General features: G+C 39.6%; 1 protein-coding gene across 2 annotated transcripts in view; it reads right to left on the bottom strand.

Moving 5' to 3' along the window:
• Nucleotides 1-17,803, bottom strand: part of marchf8 (membrane-associated ring finger (C3HC4) 8) — an 80,160-nt gene extending 62,357 nt beyond the window's left edge. For both annotated transcript variants that reach the window (XM_059359070.1, XM_059359071.1), the window contains exon 1: nt 17,541-17,803. The gene's annotated coding sequence lies outside the window, so the exon portion shown is untranslated. The remainder of the gene's footprint in view (nt 1-17,540) is intronic.
• Between the last annotated feature and the right edge of the window lie 1,684 nt (nt 17,804-19,487).

The following is a 19,487-nucleotide window of genomic DNA, read 5'->3' as shown; positions in this document are numbered from 1 at the left end:
TTCTGTCTTGAGCTTCTGATTCACATGCCAGTGAAAAACCTACAAGGCGTTTGTTGTGAAACGCAAAAGAAGTTACGCAGTCAGTCAGGTCTTTTCAGGAAAAAATAAGAAGTATACATTTGAAAATTCAGCACACAATTTAGTGAGCTAATGCAGGAGGCGGCGTGCCCTTTACTATATGTACAGGTCAGAGTGGTGGAGGACAGAGCTCTTCAGATGCTGCTGAAAGGATGACTCATCTTTTTCCACTGATGTTCAACCCAAACATGAACCTCCATTTTGATTTTTTTTAAAAGCCTGTTATGATGCTACTGTAGTTGCATCTGTTGGCAATGGATATTATTAACAAAAACGTATGATAGCCTGTTTACATCCGGAGTGCAATTCAACTCTCTTTCGCCCGCACGCCTTGATTCCTTCATTCAGCAGTCATCGGTCATGATTATGTTAAAAGTGAAGTGGATTTTGTGACCTGAATGCAGAGCCAGTAAAGTAATTTAATCCCTTTTTGGTAATTCTGTCTGTATCATCAGCCATTATGTGACCTCACTGTGAAGTGGAGAGCTATGGCTGCAGAATACAGGTCACTTTGATGGGCAGAGAGCACACAGAGTCATATTGTAAGTGTGTGTGTGTGTGTGTGTGTGTGTGTGTGTGTGTGTGTGCGTGCTTGAGGCTAATGAGTTACAGTAAATGAGTGTGGGTCAGGAGACCGAGTTACCACCCTGAGGGCATCGTCACGTCATTAAAGCTACTGCCGTATTTCAGTCACAAATGTTTACAAAGCGGGGCGTTCTTGTGTCATATCCCGAGCTATGTTGTGAAGTAAATAAGAGGGATGAACAAAATGAATCATGAAGGTCTGTGTCATGTATTTGTGCACGACATTAGCAGGGCTGTGGTGGTTTTGCAGCAGTCCGATGAAACAGCATCCATCACTGCGGCCACAACACAGACTTCTGCTGCTCCAGAGAGGTCGTTAATGTGCAATCCAAAGAATAACAACTGCAGTAAAACCCTCCACTCCACTCTTAATTGGCATTGTGTTTCAAGCCTAAGATCTGAGGGGATGCACTAATGGGGCAAGAGATGTGCTGGGTATGTATATGTATAGTCACCACTTGTGAGATATATATATATATACACACACACATACATATACACACACACACACTTATAAACATGGAGTTTAGTGCTATAGCGTGAATATTTTAGGATTAAAAAAAGCTAAACTGAATCTGTCAATCAAGCTGTCAGAAGGTCCCTTGGATGTGAGATAACTAGTTGTGTGTATGTTTGTGTGAGTCCTCCGGGCTTGCTGCCAGTCAAAGAGTTCACTGCAAAAATATTAATAGCTACAAATCCAGCAGCACTCCAACCAATCACAGACCTCCTGTGGTTTCAATCTGACGCTGACCTGTTCCCAATGGCAGAAGCTCAGGGGTCACTGTTTGAGCTGGTAAGGGGACAACAGCTTCGGATAAACGGATGCACCTCTGACTGGTTATGAAGTAACTGTCAAAGTCTGGAGTCAGAGTCTGGTTTCAAAGTAAGCACGGGGACTGGCTGTTAACTCAATATTATTATTTATTGACTTTAGAGCGGCAGGATATTTGATTTTTTTAAATCAAGCTATTTTGGTAATTTTTCATGCAAAAATGGCAGAAAAGGCTGCCTTTCAAATACGGATATTTCATACTTTTCACTCTACTATTTCATTAAACTATATATCTTTGGGTTTTGGACTGAGAAAACAAGATATTTACAGACATAACCTTGGACTTTGAGAAACTGGGATGGAATTTTTTTACTACTTTCTAACATTTTATACAGTAAAAAATAAACTGAATAATCTAGTAAACAATCGGCTGATTAAAAATAATCATTAGTTGCAGCCCTAACTTACTTTCAGTGGAACTGTATTGTGGTGAAATGATCTTATCATGTTAATTGTTTTACAAAATCCAGTATGATTTTGAGTTTACCAGATTTCTGTAGCCCAATCCTTATCTCCTATATGAGGAGTGAGCTGCTGGAGGCTACATCAGCTGCTGCTAGTTTAACACAACCGACCGTGACCAAACTGTGGAGGCCAAGTTTCATCATGGTAATGCAGGCATCAGGATACTATTGATAAGGGAAAATATTATGATACTATTGTTATATTGAAGTCAAGGGCCGTTTTATTGCCCATCCCTAGTGAACCATCATGAAAATGTTAACATCATTAACATCTGCCAGAGGAGAGTCCTGACCACAAGAGGTCCACAGAGAGACAAGCTCATCAAAATCTGACTGCAGCTCTTATTATACCACTAAAGTTAATTTATTCTAAAGAAACACGATTCAGCCCTTCTCCCCAGCTCTTCCCCCTCTGCTCCTGCGCCAGGTAAATCACAGTCCTGTGTCCTCCACGTTCTGCTCAGCTGAGCTCTGCTGTTACTCAGCTTGCCAAGAGGCCTCTCTGTGTCCCTGCTGTCAGATCAGACCTGAGATATGGCTGAGAGCCCATTCTCCAGTTCTGATGCTCAATCAAGCAGAAAAACTAGGCTGTGTATCAATCAATCCTAACATTTCTCTACTACAGCTATAGTCTATAATTTAAAGGCGTGTCTTCCCCGAGGACTGGTGGGTTATGAAAGAGACCTGCAGCACAATTTAGGATAGATTAAGGGTTTTAGAAATATTGGCTCTAATACAACTGTATTTTGGATTTCAAGTCAGCCTCATTACAAAAGGGGCATGCAGTCTGTTTTGCCGTAATTGCGCAAAAAATCTATAACAACATAACATTTCTGCATATTGTAATTCAAGTGGTCTGAGAGAAAACTAGACTCCTGCACCTCCTTTTGGCTCTGCTTTCAGGCTTTAGAAATGTAGCCCAAGATGGGAGACTTCAGCTGTTCACACCAAAAAAAGACAAAATAAAAAAAATAAAAAGCAAGACACTTATCTAAAAGAAAGTCTTGAATCACAGTATGTCATCTCAAAGGGTTTTTACAGGCCCACAATTTCGCAAAAGGAAACAGGATGGTTATCATAGAATTGCTGCCAAATAAAAGAATTAGGATCACAATCACAATGGGGATGATTGAAATTAAAGATTAGTATCCCTACAGGTTACTGTATAAAGCGTGTCACTATGCCCATGCTCGACTGGTAGGAGGGGCTTACATCAGAGAGCGGAGAGATGCAGAAAGAGGGCTGTTTTTGTTTTGTTTTTTTACCTTTGCCTTTTCCATAAACTGTCTAGCCCAGCTTTAATCTTTGATTTAATGCTGATATTACACTTAGTCATTTGACACTGTGAAAAAAGACGAAGCCCTGATTTGATTACTGTAGCCACAGCAATATATCAGGCTATTAGGTGTTCCTCATTTAGACAGTTCTCATAAATTTTACTTCCACAGAAACGTACATTTAAAGTTCAATTGGCAGGTACTGTGCAACGTTTGGAAAATTTTTCTTGTTTTGATTGCTGTTCCCTTAAGTGATGCGTGTTTGTCACAAATCCGTTTACGAGAAGAAAGACTTTATATAAAAAGAAAATGCTACAAATATGCCTGTAGGTTGGAATTGTGCCCCTGCTGAAAGGTTTGAGTCAGGGGAGAGACGGGGGCATTAATTTCATCACGGCAGAGAGCCTATAGCTGTGTTGGCAGCAGTGATTGGACTTAATGCCCTGCCAGAACTCACTCTCTCACACACACACACACACACACACACACACAGATTAACAGAGCGTCAGTAAAACCTGATGGACTCCGCTGATAAAGAGTGCAGTCCACATCCTCACACATACACACACGAATAGAAAGATCTAATTTGCCACCACAGTTCTTCATGAATTTGGATCGGTTGTTAAACAAATTTAACTGTCAAACCTAAACTGGTAGATAATTTTACCGTCACTGACATTGTATGTGTGTGCATATTTATGAAATTATACAAAAACACACAGGCCTGTGTGGCTCGGAGCTTGAAGACTGGTGATTACTTGAACACTTTTTTATACAGCGGGAATAAATTATCATAATGCTTTTTTTTTTAGGTCATTGTCATTTCAAATGTAGCTGCATCATTTATCAGCACCAGTGTGGTTTGAATAGAACTGTGACTTCTTCTCTGCCTCCTAAATGTCTCCCTGCGTATTTACCCTATAGGTAGGTTTAATTAGAAGCATCTGATATTTAAGGTCACTGCATTCATAATGCCTCTCTTAACCTTCCCATTTTATTATATGTTTATGAGTCCCAGTTTGGATGTGATTAATTGTGTGGTTGGTGAGATTAGCTCTGAACAGACATTTGGGATAAACAGACAAGTTAGTTGGAGCAAACACCAGACTTTTTTTACACACACCAGCATCTATGGTATTTTACCAACATGTAACAAAACTACTCTCACTTTTTACACTCTTTCTCAGCTGCCAAGGAGGTGTGAAGGCCAGCCAGCGCAAAGAGAGACAAGACACCAAAGAGATGTCAGAGATGCAAGTACACACACGTACAAATAACACCCTGTGAGAAACTTCCTCTCCTGTCAATCTCAAAAAAAGGAAGGAGGATACGTTCATTTACAGTTAATGCTTTACTTTCAGTACCGTTTCCACAATAAACAGTGACTAATTAGTCACTGCATACGGGAAAGTAGGCCATTCAAAGTTCACTTAAAAAAATTATTTCCTCAAGATTCTTTTAATGCATTCTTGTTGTATTCCAGGGATTAGTGTAGTGACGGGAAGACACTCTGATCACTGAACTGCCAGACACATGAAGAAATCATTAAACTGCCGTCAACCTACCCCTCACCATCGATTTCCCAACAGGCTATAAGAAGAGCAGTTTCATTCGTTTCGTCTCTGTTTCAGGATGACACAGGAAACAAGTTATATACTTGCATAGAATCATGAAGGTATAAATCTTCACTGAGCCACTCCTCCAGCATGAGCCCCAAAATGAGGTGATGCATTTTCATGAGTAAACCTCTAAAGACCTTTTGGTTTCTTTTCCTACAAGTTCCATCTTGCTAAATTTGATTTCAAAGAATTCAGACTTTAAGACAGGTCGTTACGTATGAAGCATTGTCAAGAATTTTAAGTTGGGGCCTCCCACTCTTACAGTAATAGTTCGACATTGACTTCCTGAATTTCCTATTTGTCCTCAAATAAGACCCACAGAAGCGTTTCAAAAATCAGTTCCCCTACTGGAGCACTGCAGGAGATTAACATGTCCTCACACCTAATGGTAACGGCAGGGTTTTTTTTACATTTTGAAACTGTCACAGTTTGATTAAGTTTAGGCACCAACATTACTTGGTTAGGTTCAGGAAAAGATTATAGTTTGGTTTAAAAGAGTATGTCATGCAATATAAGTCAAAATACATATCTTACATAAATTACCTTGTTAAAACAACTCAATATTAACTTTTGGCTTCACACTGGACATAAACAGTGGTGTCCTGGGTCAAAGTCTTGTGTTTATTAGACCCATTGATCCATCCTGATACAAACTTTCTCACTCTTTAAACCACTCCTGACTTCCTCCTTTGCATCCGTCATAATAACTTAAAACACTGGAGGTCACCACCAACAATAAAAGACAAATATGGGTCACAATTAGCTGCTTGGAGAAACCTATTGGGTCAATTTTGGGAGACAGCAGTCTCAAATTTTGTTTCAGGCTGGCAAAAAGCACCAATGATTCAATAAAGTCAAAAATCAAAAACAAATCTCCGAACAAATATTTTATCTCTCCTCAGTCTTTTATTAACAAAGACAGATTCATAAAAATAATCAGGAAGCAGGCCTTGCATTGTTATCAGACAATGACGGTTTCACCAGTAAAAATGAGAAACATCGCCAGCAGCAGATTATATCAGCTGCAGCCTGTAGTTAATTAACGGTAAATCCCTAAATACCTAACCCAAAGGCCAACCTGAAACTCTGATTACTGTTTGTTGTTGTGAACACAAAACTGCAGTGTGTATGCCTTCTCATCCAACGAAAAGGTGGGTACAGATCTCAAATCAGTTTTGGCAAAGCCACACCTGCTCTAAATAAGTACAAGGACAAGTAGGGGTTATTTCTGTCTGCCATTTTTCATAGAAAGAAAAACTTCCTTTTTAGTCCACAAGTAAATTGTATTCTATCTCTGATAACCTCACAAGCTGCCATGACAAGGCAGAAAAAAAAATCTAAATACTTGAAAGACAAAGGGAAAAGTAACACCATATTAATGCACGGCTGATTTAAAGAGAACTTGATAAGAGTTTTGACAGGATACTATTCAAGTCTGCATGTGTGTGTGTGTGTGTGTGTGTGTGTGTGTGTGTGTGTGTGTGTGTGTGTGTGTGTGTGTGTGTGTGTGTGTGTGTGTGAGAGATAGGAAGATAAGACAAAGTAAGAGAGTAAACAGAGAATGCAAGAAAGATGAGTGCTGATTTTGCTGGAGGGGCAGAATGAAATATCTGTAGAGCAAAAGCAGGCGAGAAAAGTGCAAACACATCAAAAATCCCGAATGTGAAGACAGGCATTGAAATTGTTAGACACTTACATTGTAGCTACACTCCACAAAACACACACACCGAGTTTACAGCTTTTGTGATCTTTCTTACAACTGATACTGATAAGGAGAAGTAAAACATGGCAAAGAGGAAGAGATGCTAACTGTACTATATGCAGGAAAACATGAATATAAACTTCATTTTCGATTTTCTTTTCTGCAGGTCTAATCCCAGTCAGACTGCAGTTTAAGCGATAATGAGGCAGACAAATACACACAGGCACAGATGCAAACTTTACAGATTCACATTTACATTTTGGGAATGTAGCCAAAGCTGGTATCCAAATTGAGTTATGGTAAGTGAGCAGGTGCAAATTGTAGAACACTAGCTGTTAGGAAAATCACACCTGCAAATGTTTTGTTTTTTTGCAGCCTTGATAACACTTCTGACACAAGAAATTAAAATGTAATCAAAAGGAAAAGCAAGTGGCTTTCATTTCTGACACATATTCCCAGCAGCGTTGAGGTTCAAACTGAACTAAGCTCCTTCTTTTTGATTTGTTGCTTCAGGTCGAGCCAGTGATGAAGTTGTTGAGGAAAGTTGTATGGACGCCTGCTGTTAATTTTAACAAGACACTGCCAAAACTGAAAGATGCAACAGCAGGTGAAGTGCTTCACAACTGGATTTTTGTTGTGGATTTCAGTGCATGAAAATGCCAACAGGGTGTTAAACAAATCCCTGCCATTGCACTGTCTAGCTCTGTTTTGAATCAATTAGTCATTCGATCTGTCTAAAAGCATTACAATTTCCTAGAACCCAAGCTTATCTTGTTTTATCCAGCATAAAACCTAAAACGTTTTCAATTTAATAAAATTAAGGACAAGGAAAAGTAATGCTCACATTTCAGAAGCTGTAACCATCAATGGTTTGGTATTTTTGCCTTAAAATGACTTCTACAATTAATTTGTAATCAAAATCTTTGACAGCTTAATGTCTTATTGCTTTAGCTCTGGTTCTGTTATTGTTGTTGCTTAGTGTGTTTTAGCCTTGCTTTGAAATATAATTAGTTCAATGCTGCTGCGGTAATGGCCTGGACAGCAGAGTTTAGTCAAGTACAGCACAGAATCCATTATGCATTGCTCTTATCTCTGATATTGAACCATAGTCCACTAAACAGAAGTTTCCCAGTGAAATGAAACCTACAAGCACAGCAACCATAAACATGTTTACTTTCATGAAATCCTGCTAAACGTTTTGATGGTTTGGCAATAATTTCAGGACTTGCTTCTTGGATTTCTAGTAGTTCCGTTTGTCTGTGTAGCTCAGTTGCTTAACTCCAAAGGGGGTGCCCACTCATTTGAAATAGCCAGGAAAATGTTAGATTTTACAGTATGTGAAATCAACCTTTAAAAGACTAAATACTTCCAGGATATCACAAGGCTTATCACAGCAAACAGTTGGAGATTACTAATACAAGTGGAAATGTTCCAAGACCAGTCACACCGCTTTCTTCACACCTACTCTAACTTCGGTAGAGTTCCACATTTCCTGATACCTGCTGTTATATGAGATTATCAACTCCCATCAATGACTCAGGGGATACTTACACCTAAAATATTTTCGAGCTGAGGAGTCATGATGACTTGACGAGAATCAGTCTTAATCTTAAAAGCTCACTTCATCTATATAATATTACATAACAGCAACTGACTGAGCAACTATTTTCTCACTTATACCTAGGTATCGAGCCACTTTTTAAAGGGACTATTTCTTCATTAGAAAGCAGTTCCAGGATGTCCTTGTGGCCTGTGGGTTTAAAAGCTGACATCTAATAGCAGGAACTGCTTTAAGTCTGGATGAGGAAATTGTTGCGTGTTATTCCCCCTCTCTTTTCCCTCATTTCCTGTCAAGTCCTTTCTTCTCTAATAAGAAGAAAATATGGCCTCAAAGTACTTTTTAAAAAAAGTAAATAAACACTGTTCACACTAAGAACTGTGGATTATCCTGAGTATGTGGGACATTGTCTCTGGAAATAAAAGTGTTTCCAATTAAATGAGCACAATGCCAAACTACAAAAATCCATTCACGTCACTGAAGCTGCAACTAATATCATGAGCCTCATTTAATCTGCTGATCTGCTTATTTCTCAAAGAAGTGACATAATTTTGTTTATAAAATGCCAGACAATAGTGAAATAATTGCTCAGAAGCTAGAGTGACAAATTGAAACACTTGTTGTATGCAAACAAGAATATACTTAGCTATCAATGCAGCATTTGACAGAGAAAGTATCTAATCCACATTTGAGAAGCTGGAGCAGTAGAAAAAAACTGAAACAATTAAGTGATTATCAAAATAATTGCTGATTAATATTCTGTTGAATAGTGAATTGATTTGCTAATTGTTGCAGCTTTACATGTTAAACCTATCAGAACCTCTGCATCTAAAACAGAATTTTCTGCATATCCACGACATGCCACTAAGGGGTATGTGAAAAATATTTGTTTTTGTAAGGCATTTTTAGTCTCTGGAGATCTAACATCGATGTTTGGGCTGATGAGACATGGTGCACATACAGAGAGTGGGTTATTCATCACACAACCTTTGACACATCTAGACATGTCTTGATTTAGACCCTCTTCCTCCCACTTTTCTTCTCAGCAGTCATATCCAAGGTAATGGAACAAATGAACATGTCAGGCTGGTTTGACAAAGCGCCCCAGCATCCTCCACATACAGCCCTCATCTCTTTGTAATGGGGATAATCAGACCTACGTGGCTCCAAAATAACCCACATTTGATGTTGCACATGCTCACAAAACTAGATCTACCATTGTGCAGGTACAAGTTTCACTCCTTCAAGTACAATGCTGGTTGGTCAAACAGGGTGACTTTAAAGGCCCGGATACACCAAAGCAACATTAAAATACAAGCGGCAACGAAAGCGGACTGTTGCATCGCAAAAAAGCTGCATTTCAGTTATTTAATTCCAAATGAACAGGTCATCTAAAAAATATTCTTGAACTGATCAAATGACACGAAGATAAAAACAAAACAGAAGAGCCTTCTGTGTATGCCCTCTTCACTTTAGTCATTTGCTTTCCACACTTTTTTTCTTTTGGACTAATTCGCTTAAAGCTGAAGAATGCAGAAAACAGGAAAAGGCATTAAAAAACCCAGCCAGAATTTGTGGTAGTATTTGGAATCAAGTGGGACCTCCTTTTGCAGCTTTCCCCCTCTCCTCTCTGCTAAGACTGTAAGACCATCTGCTCTCAAAAAATGGACCAGGTCACAAACTTTCATTTTACATCAAAACAGTACAGTAATACGACTCTGCTATGATTGGTTGTTTTCTGTCATGCATAGTGGAATTTACACATGCATTTAGTAGCACTAAGAGGAGGCTGAAGAACATGATTTTCTCACAGATTATCTGTCTCGTGTCAGGATATAGTGACAGTTGCAACAAATATGACAACATAAACAACTTTTGAGTTTCCTCTCATCACCTGGCTTTGCTGCCAATTCATGCTCAATTGGCTGGAAATATGCTGACAAGAGCACTCTTGTGCCAGCAGTGCAGATCAAACCACAAAAACTAGGGCCACAGATGCTCACTCACAACTCGACATTGGCCGACCATCAACCTGGTGTGTCAGGGCCCTAAGACAATCAGCTTGGAATATCTTCAAGCAGGAACCAAGAACACTGGTTGTAACATAGCCATAATCAACACATTTGCCTTTGTGAACTCCTAAAAATGTCACATACGGAACCAGATAGTGCCTCATAGACCTGACAGAGCAGCTAATGCCTCCCTGGACAGCACACATTAGAGACTCTAGACACTAGTTTCCCCAGACATCAGACTTTCACCCGGGAGAACGGGGTTTGTGTCCTATGTGAAAAGTCAACAATGTGATTGAAACATCACAGAACTTCCTTGCCTCATGTTTTGTGCTTTATGTTTTTACATATCTGTAACACTTCCGGTAGTCACATCACCTAAACAGGATGTTTTTTGCCCTAAACTTAGATCAGTGGTTTTGTAGCCTAAATTCAACAAAACTGCAGCTTTTTTTGCTACCCATAGTGTATAATGATGTATGTATATTTTTAGAATGTTCCGCTCCGGTCTGCAAAACACTCAACACTTTGTCATTTTGACAAACGCTCATATGGGCAGTTATTCTGTCGTTTACATGGGAGATCTTGTTTAAAGGCTGTCAAGAAAAAGTCAGTTCTGCCCTCCAACCGATCACTACAGCTGTTCACCTTGTGCTAGCAGTTTAAATTTTAGCACAACTGTCCATGTGATCACACAGCTTCAACAGCTGTACACACAGAGCAACTTGCATTCACTCAGCTGAATTAATATTTGTCAAACAAACTAATTTATTGCTTGAAAAACTCATTCATACCCACTCCATCAAATTATGTCTACAAAACCAATTTGTACATGCAATAACGGGATAATTATTAAATCACTATTAATAACTGCAACACATTAAAACTGATTAAAGAATGGTGCCATATTCAGGCACAGTAGCAATTCAGAGCGGGAATTACTTTTGCAGCTTTAACAGGGGACTGACTCTGACATGAATGTATTGTTTGATGAGATTTAAATCATGAATATGCTTAAGTAAAAATTACTTCTCCCTACCTCCTCTGGCAATCCAAACTCCACAAGCAATAATAATCGATGGGGAACGACAGAAAAGTCATTAGTAATAAAACCTAATTTCATATTCATAATGGAATGGCAGGAGGGATTCTGCTGTTGGGATGTTATTGTTGGTTTGGAATCCACATCAAAAGCAGTTGATTATATCTGTTCTGTTTACAAGCACTGAAGTAAAATTACACATATAAAATGCTAGCTTGATAATCTTCCAAAGGAACCCCCCCCCCAAAAAAAAGTTCCAGAGGTTGCACAGCACCACCCAAAGATCGCATGACAATTGGTGTTTGAATTACATGACATGTAAATTATTTTTCTTTGTTTGCTCAGGCACAGTGGCTGCTGCTGCTGAGGCCAAACAAAATGCTGCGTGTTTAGAGGCAAATGAAAACCTTCATTAGATGCCTATAGGATGAGTCGCTACTGCATAATATCAGCGTGACAGACAGTGGCTAGAAAACGAAAATTTACACAAAGGTCACAGATTATTTATTTAATGTAGCATACTTCCATGCCGCATTTTCTTTACTTCAAGACAAATCTCTGAAACTTAACGGCACAGTTGATATGGAAAGTCTGATTTTAAGGTGACTGGATGACAGAAAGGAACTTCTGATAATGAATACTAGGAAAATCATGTTGATTCTTTTTTGCTCAAAAGAAAATTGTGACCATTAATGTGGACATGGCATTTGTCAGACCATCACATTCACTACCACATGAAAGCACAAAGAAACATACAAACACTTTTCAAATCAGTGTGTGTATCAATTAAGTTGCAGCTTTGACAAAAAATGATTCCTGGAAGCATGTTTGTTATTATGGATTAGCTATCACAAACATTTCTGCAAGTAGGTTTCACTGCAATAAAAGTAATGAAAATGAAAGGCTGACTGGCTTTAAGAAATCTAATCAAATGTGATGTGCTTTAGAAAACAGTTGATAGAGATGCAGCATTCTTTGTAGTGTAGTGCCTTCTGTAAAAGACTGGAGCTTAAATAAGCTTTGCTCTTATGAATCAAAGTTCAGAAACAGTAAGGTTCAACATGCTCGGAAATAGATTATAATAAAAAAGCTACACGTTTTTTGATTGAAAAAATGAATCAAATATCGTTTGAAGTCCTGCCCTGAAAACAGTGAAGTCAAACACTGAAGAGATAGACACTTACAAGACATCCATATAAATGAAAGACGCATTGCCTCAATTCTTAATGTGGAACATAAAGACAATTTTCACCCCTATTTTCACACTGTCACCCTGCTTGCAGTTGCCACCATCAACATTGCCGATTTAGTGTGTCAAGTCTGCAGTCAGTCCACCAATAAGGCACAGAAAGGTGGCACATTAAATGGAAAGGCTTAAAGAAACAAGAGGAGAAACAAAATTCATGCAGATTCTTCCATACAACATGTAAAGAGTCATTGAATGGTTTGATGAGCATGGAAATAATGTGAATTATTCACTATGCCCTTTGCAGTTTACAGATCAGATTGGGCTCCAAATGAAGAGCAGGACAGAGGCACTAACAACAAACAAACCCTTACTGTCTGATAACAGAAACTTCCGGCTTTTGGCCAAGCTCAGTGCCTTTAATTTTACATCGCACATGATTAACTCATGTAGTAGGTGTTTGAATTAAACAAGAATGTTTCTAAAAGCTTACAGTCTGTGCCCAGCTTTAAGACACATGTTTTTCAGTGATTTGTCATCAATCTGTAGCACAAGAGACAATCCAAATGCATCTAACCAGCTTAACAGAGCAGCAGGGGATATCATTTTGAATATCTGGATAGTTCATTCGGATATAAAACTCCAAACAGCAGCATCAAATCGATAAAAGTCAAACATAAAAGCCCTTACATTTTCACAAGTGTGTGTTGTGTCTGGCGACAGCGACACAGAGTATTGTTCTGTTGTGGCTCCTTCTCCACACCCTCTCCTTGATTTGTTGCCAATGAGCAGACAGAAACCTTGGGAGACCGTGAAAGCCCTAATGACATCATCAACCATAGCTTGCTACCTCCAGCAGTGCCATCCGTCGGTCCGTTCAGCTGAGCCAGCACTTCTGCTCGGCTGATGTATATCGGCTGTCGAGCTGCGCCCATCTTCATCCTGCACATTATCATTTCGTTGCACCCATGCAACACACAGACATACAACCGCACACACGTGTTGTAAGTCTGAGTGTCTGAGTATCCAATGTTTTTAACTACTGCCATTAGCATTAGTCAAGTGAGGTTTGGTTCACAGGAGTGTATGACATCATCATAGCAGGAAGTCATTAGATTGGATCAATACTCTTATTCTACCTTTCCCTACAGATGAAGACCACAGCGGGGCACCATGTAGCAGAGCAGGCCAGGATTGAGTTAGTGCACAGGAGGCAAAGAGAAACAACATGCTATATACCTTTATTATGTTATTAGATTACAGGTCAGCCAGACGCTGATAGAACAAGACTAGCAGGGGACGCGTTCATATGATTATTGTCCTGGATCTGATAACACAAGCAGTATGGGACAGCTGCACAGAGTCTACAAGGCACTGGAAACCTCGTGGTACCATTGCAGCTGCCATATGGTGGTGATATTGTTAATAGACTTTTAATTAGTTCAGCGGAGTATCAATTAAAAAGCAAAACTTGCTAAGCTGGAGTCTACTAAAGAGAGGTAATGACAATATCAGAACTTCCCTAAAGTCACAGGAGTCCAGGAAAACTAACATCCTGAATAAAGTACGCACATACTCCTGTTAAAGGGAACAGGATACGTATGAAGTCTGATTTTTGTTGGCTGGATCCATTTCCTGTCTCTTTGTAGAATGCGATCAATATTATTTTACAGATTAAGAAACAGAGCGAGGAGACAGGGGCTAAGCAGCTGATGTAAAGATGCAGAGTGAGTCAGAGAATGGTGTTTGCAGGTGCCATTTTGAAACAGGTTGACATTAATAATTGCAGTAGAAATATAGTAGCTGAAGACTATTTCTGTTGGTTGGTTGGGGTGCAAATCACAAGTGGTGCGGCTTACTAGAACATTATCAGATCCTCCGGTGTTTGTGTACAGGAAACACAAAAAGGAAGTGCGCGGATCAGAGAGCAAGAGAGACTGGGGGAGACAGAGTTACATTGTCTTGTTGATGAGGATAAACTTCTTCAAACAACAGGCCAAAAATCAATTATTGTTTTGGATTAACACTTTTTTTTTTTTTTTACATCTGCAGAGGAGGTATGGTTTCTCTCTTTTACTGTTAGCTTTTTTGTCAGCATGGTGCTGAAAAACTCATTACATTTTTGCAGTGGATCCAAATCACAGGGCAGATAAACGAATTATGTTTCACTTGTGTTAACATTTGTGCAGCATTCATGTGGTGCTAGAGTAATTGGTAAAATTAGTTCAGAACTGGGAAAATTCATGTAAACACCCCCTCCAGTTGGAACGTTAACATTGTGAGACAGGGCATGTCTTGGTGGAGGTCTGCACTCTCCAAGTGCCCTTCAAGTTTCAAGGCAGCATGTTGTGTTTGTGTTTTGTTTTGTTTTGTCAATCATTCTTTTTCTTATGGTTATATGTAATATCTTTCAATTTTTGATCGAACAAAACAAGACATTTGAATAGGTTTCATTTGGGCTTTGGGAAACTATTATGGCCATTTTTGTTACTGCTGCCTGACATTTTATAAACAAAACAATTACTGGAGAAAATAACTAACACATGTCAATGGTGGAAAAAATAATTAGCTGCATTTTGATTAGCTTTAACAAAACTAACAAAGAATCAGTTTGGCTGTAAAAAAAAAATAAGTCAATGCAAATACAGTTTATTCAGTTTCGGCTTCAGGCCCTTTGAAACATATTGTACGGAATCAGTAAAGACTAGCATTAGGTATTGGAACAAACTTATAAGCCAAAATAAAGATTACTGTGGGTGAACCAGAGCTAAAAACCTTTTCTGAAACCCTGCTGACAGTCGAAATGTTGTTAAATTGATTTTGATTGAAACCTCTATAGAATAGCACAATAGGGGCTGTCAGACACATGCTCTGTTCCATATTGTAAAATACTGTGGGAGGCACATTTCACCATCACAACCAATTGTGTCAAACAATGACTGCAGTTAATTGGCAGAAAGCTACTATCAGAACCTTCAGATACTTTTGATTGCATTCTTTCCGCCCTCCAATTACTTTTCTCAGAACATATCTCTGAAGACAGAAAGTATGAGTTAATTTGCAAGCGCACAATAGCACAGTCCATTAAGACTGCAGGCTCCTTCGCTTGCAGTTTTAGCAGCTTAACAGACAGTCTCAGTCGCGCTCCTTCTCCCGTTTGGAATCATAATCACTGCTTTACTTTCTCATTTCTCCCTGCAGTCAGTCCTGACAGGACGACTGACGACTTCAGAGTTTGCTGACAGCTTGGGCAGCTCGGGGTCTGCAATGGATGAGATTTCTCATAACGGCAGAATGCTTGTTGATGTCTGCAAAATCCTTCACTGTCTAAGGGCAGTAAGTCATCCAGCCTATCATGAAGGAAGACCATGCCAGGAAGAGGAAGCCAGAGTAGGCAGAAAGTGTCGGAAGTGTAGGAAATGCTCATGGGAATTTTGTACTGCAAATAAGTTGGTGGAAATGCAGTCAAACTTTCGGGAAATTACTGCCGAATACAAAATCATTTCATATGGTTTTCTACTTATTACGCTCTCAGAAAATCAAACCCTGAACTTTTGATAATATCGCTATAGATCATCTAAAAATATAAAACCTTTGACATGCTGAAAATGGCTAATGAATAAAAAGGCTGCCTTCTCTTTTTTTCCGCTACTAATACAAATTAAAAGCGTTCCAATTACTATTTTTCAAAGTCAAGATATTCCTTTTGTTCAAATTAAGCATGAAACCAAGATTAGAGCTCCAACTGCCTACCCTACAAAAAGGCCACCGTCCATCACTAGTGTTCAAACACTCACTGTGTCAGAAATTTAAAGTGTTTGGGTAGGAAAGAAGCCAATCTATATGCGGTAATCCCATGTGAGGAGGCAGGATTAGTTACACAGCAGCACAACAGAGAGAATACACATTGTGTTATCTGCAAGTTTATGCATGCGCACTCCACAGATACCAATGGGACAATGAGTCTTCTTATCGCAACAAGCCCTCAGTATTTCACAACACTAGCAAAGACATAACCAAAGGCTACAGTGATGTAACACACACAGACACAGCTGGTTCTTCCTCTAACCCTGACAGTAGCTGAACACCACACTGAAGCCTGCATCATAAAGGTGGTATTATAAGAAGCCGTCTTTGACGTGATGCCAGGACTCGTTACCTTGGAATGAAGATGAGTGAAAGATTTGCCCTCCCACAGAAGAAAAAAAAAAAGACCGCAGCAGGCATCCACACAGTGGTAGTGAGAACATAAAGCTTTACCATACTTTGCATTTGAAAGATTCAAACGAGCTGCACTGCACATGCATAGACTATACAGCGGGTATCATGGCACACAGCAGGACTGAAGTCGTGAAGTGTAAGGTGGAACAAACTGGGGAAAGCTGATCCTGAAGCAAATGATAAGACAGTAGTGTAATGTGAGAGAAACTGTAACAATTCACTGACGGCAGAATAATGTACAAACCTCACTGTTTGTCATGCAAATAAGCCACATTTTACAGTTTAATCAAAGTGTGGAATTGTTGTTAGTGAGGTCAAGTGGATTATATAAAACTAGAATCACTCTTCATGTTTCTTCAGCAGCTCTAGCCTAATGAAGCAGTGCTGCTATCCACTTGGCTTTATGGTTCATAATAAGGGAGCATCCAGTCGAACAGTGTGCCTCAGACATTAAGTCTACAGTTAATGTGAAAATACAGTAATGACACAAAGGAGGCTTCTGTGGGCCATCATGCAGATTCCACTGTTATCATCCCAATCAATATTGATCCCGTATGGAAGGGACAGACCAGCTGCTATCACTGTGATCCCTGATCTACACATATGAAAATGCATGTTTAAAGCACCTTTAACAACAATGACGGGAAGCAATGCTAAATTACCCGGTGTAATAGCCTAATGCTTTATCGTGTCGGATTGCAATAAATTATATTTTCATGAGCTGGTGTCCCATCTTATTCCAACGCAAACTGAGCATTACAAAGGCTTAGAGAAGACTAACAAAGGCTTGCTCGGACACAGTCAACATTACGGCTTCTCTGGAGTCACAGGCACATGCTGAATGGACAAACCCAAGCAATAAATTCATTACAATCAGTAGGCATTTGAGCAAACACAAACGCGTTGCTTATTTTTTGCTGCAGAGCGCACCAGCCACTGACATTAAACTGAATTTTCATACCTTAATCACAACAGGCTACGGTGACCGTCGCTAGGGACCGACTCTTGGCTTCTACAGCGGGCAATAAAAAAAGCAAATTCTCACACATTCACATCCCATCACAGTCCAGACGCACGTCCGCCTGTCCGACCGACCGACCGACCGTCAGCCGCCTCCGGTTGGATTTAATAAAGCGAGAGGCGCAGCGGAGACAGAGGAGCCTCAGTGTGGATGGGCGCATAGCTGCATTGGACCAAATGTTGGTCCATATTCCAACTAACAGAAAAAGAAGAAACTCACCCCTGTGTTTGGCACCGAATGACGACGTTTTGTTTATTTCATTGCCCCCGCTGAGCAGCTGTGTGTAGTGGTGCGTCACTGACTTCCGCGTTAAGATGGAGTGAAAAAAATGCAAGGGAAATAATGAATTTAAAGGACAGGCGGCGCACGCGGGCGCACGGAGGGGTGTAAAACGTAGCCTATCATGAGGATGATGGTAGATGCAATGTAGCCTAATGTTTAAATCTCAACTAATCACATTATATTAATAACTCATTACTATAAATGTGTTGACAGTAATGACAAACCCACAGAGCATTATCATCCAACTGGAGCTGTAACAATTAGTCTGCCAACTGATTCCGATTTCTCCTTAAAATATTTTTCTCGTGTAAAAATGGCAGAAAATGCCATACCACTTACAACTTCTTTCAGTAATACTGCCCTGTAACGTTTATTCCTTTGATATTTGATATTTTATCAGCTAACTTTTAATTTTTTCCCCTAAATATTGTATCTGCTCGTTAAATGTTTATAATTGAATGTCATTCTGTTCTATCTTTCTAATGCATTTAACGTTTTATGTGAAGCTACTTGAATCCAGTCAGACTGTATTAATAAATTGTGATACAATAGTCATTATTTATGATTATGAATGGGCTGCAGTGTACTGTAGGACTCTAGTGAATAACACCATGTACTGTAACTACACTAAAAGAGCTCCTCAATCACTGTGCATTATGTTTGGAGAGGCTCACTTATTAAATGAGGGAATGTATCTTTCGTTGACTCAAAGCCTCAGCTCCATCTCTGTGAAACCTGTCATTGTGTTTGAGCTTATTACTGATGCACAGTCTGCCGCTTCGTCCTTGGGGTGGGACAACGGAGCCTCTGTGCTCTGTCTGGACAAAGTGGGCACCTCAGAAGTGAGTCTGCCAAATTGTCATGCATGTGTCTCTGCGTCAGAGAGATACAGGCTGTCTTGCTGCATGGCATGGGAAGATTAGGATGTAGCTTGTTGTGTGCTGAAAGTGAATAGAAGCAGGCAAGTGAAACTCAGCTGTCTTGGTGACACTAAAACAGCCTTTCACCGCATTACAGGACTGGACAGAAGGACAGAAAAACAAATATGCAGTGAACCGTGTGCTACACTGAGTTCAACTGGTGAACCCAACCCTACCAACAAACATCAAGAATTTACACTTAACAGATTAGAGGAGGGTGTGTTAGTTTAACTGGAAGGACTTCATAAGAATGAGGAAACAAAAAAATAAAGAGGAAGAAAGAGTTGTGGGTTATACAAATGGTGAGCAGGCAGATATGTAGGAGAGGAGTTTGTCCTGTCAGTAGGGAAGATTGGGGGATGAAATGGAAATAACCTCTGTTTGTTTTAAAGTGATTAAAGATTTCCTGGCAGTTTGTGCTTTCTGCTTTCTTACCTGGCAGCGTGAACCTGTCAGACTGGTGGTGCTTGACTGTCTTGTGTTTTGATCCCTCTGGCCCTGTGCTGTACACATGACTCAGCAGCGTTGACGCTCTCATTTTAAACTGCCACAGATATTACTTAGAACAACAACATGGTTGAGTGGTCACAGATAGAGTTTTGATTCTAGAAAAAGTGCACATACCTTTGAATAAGTACTGTAAATACTTGATAAAAAAAGGATTTTGAGGCATCATTGCATTAAA

The sequence above is a fragment of the Centropristis striata genome, chromosome 20, assembly GCF_030273125.1.
Source record: "Centropristis striata isolate RG_2023a ecotype Rhode Island chromosome 20, C.striata_1.0, whole genome shotgun sequence".
Classification (NCBI taxonomy): domain Eukaryota; kingdom Metazoa; phylum Chordata; class Actinopteri; order Perciformes; family Serranidae; genus Centropristis; species Centropristis striata.
The sequence above is the reverse complement of the archived record's forward strand: the minus strand, read 5'-3'. Positions and strand labels throughout refer to the sequence as shown.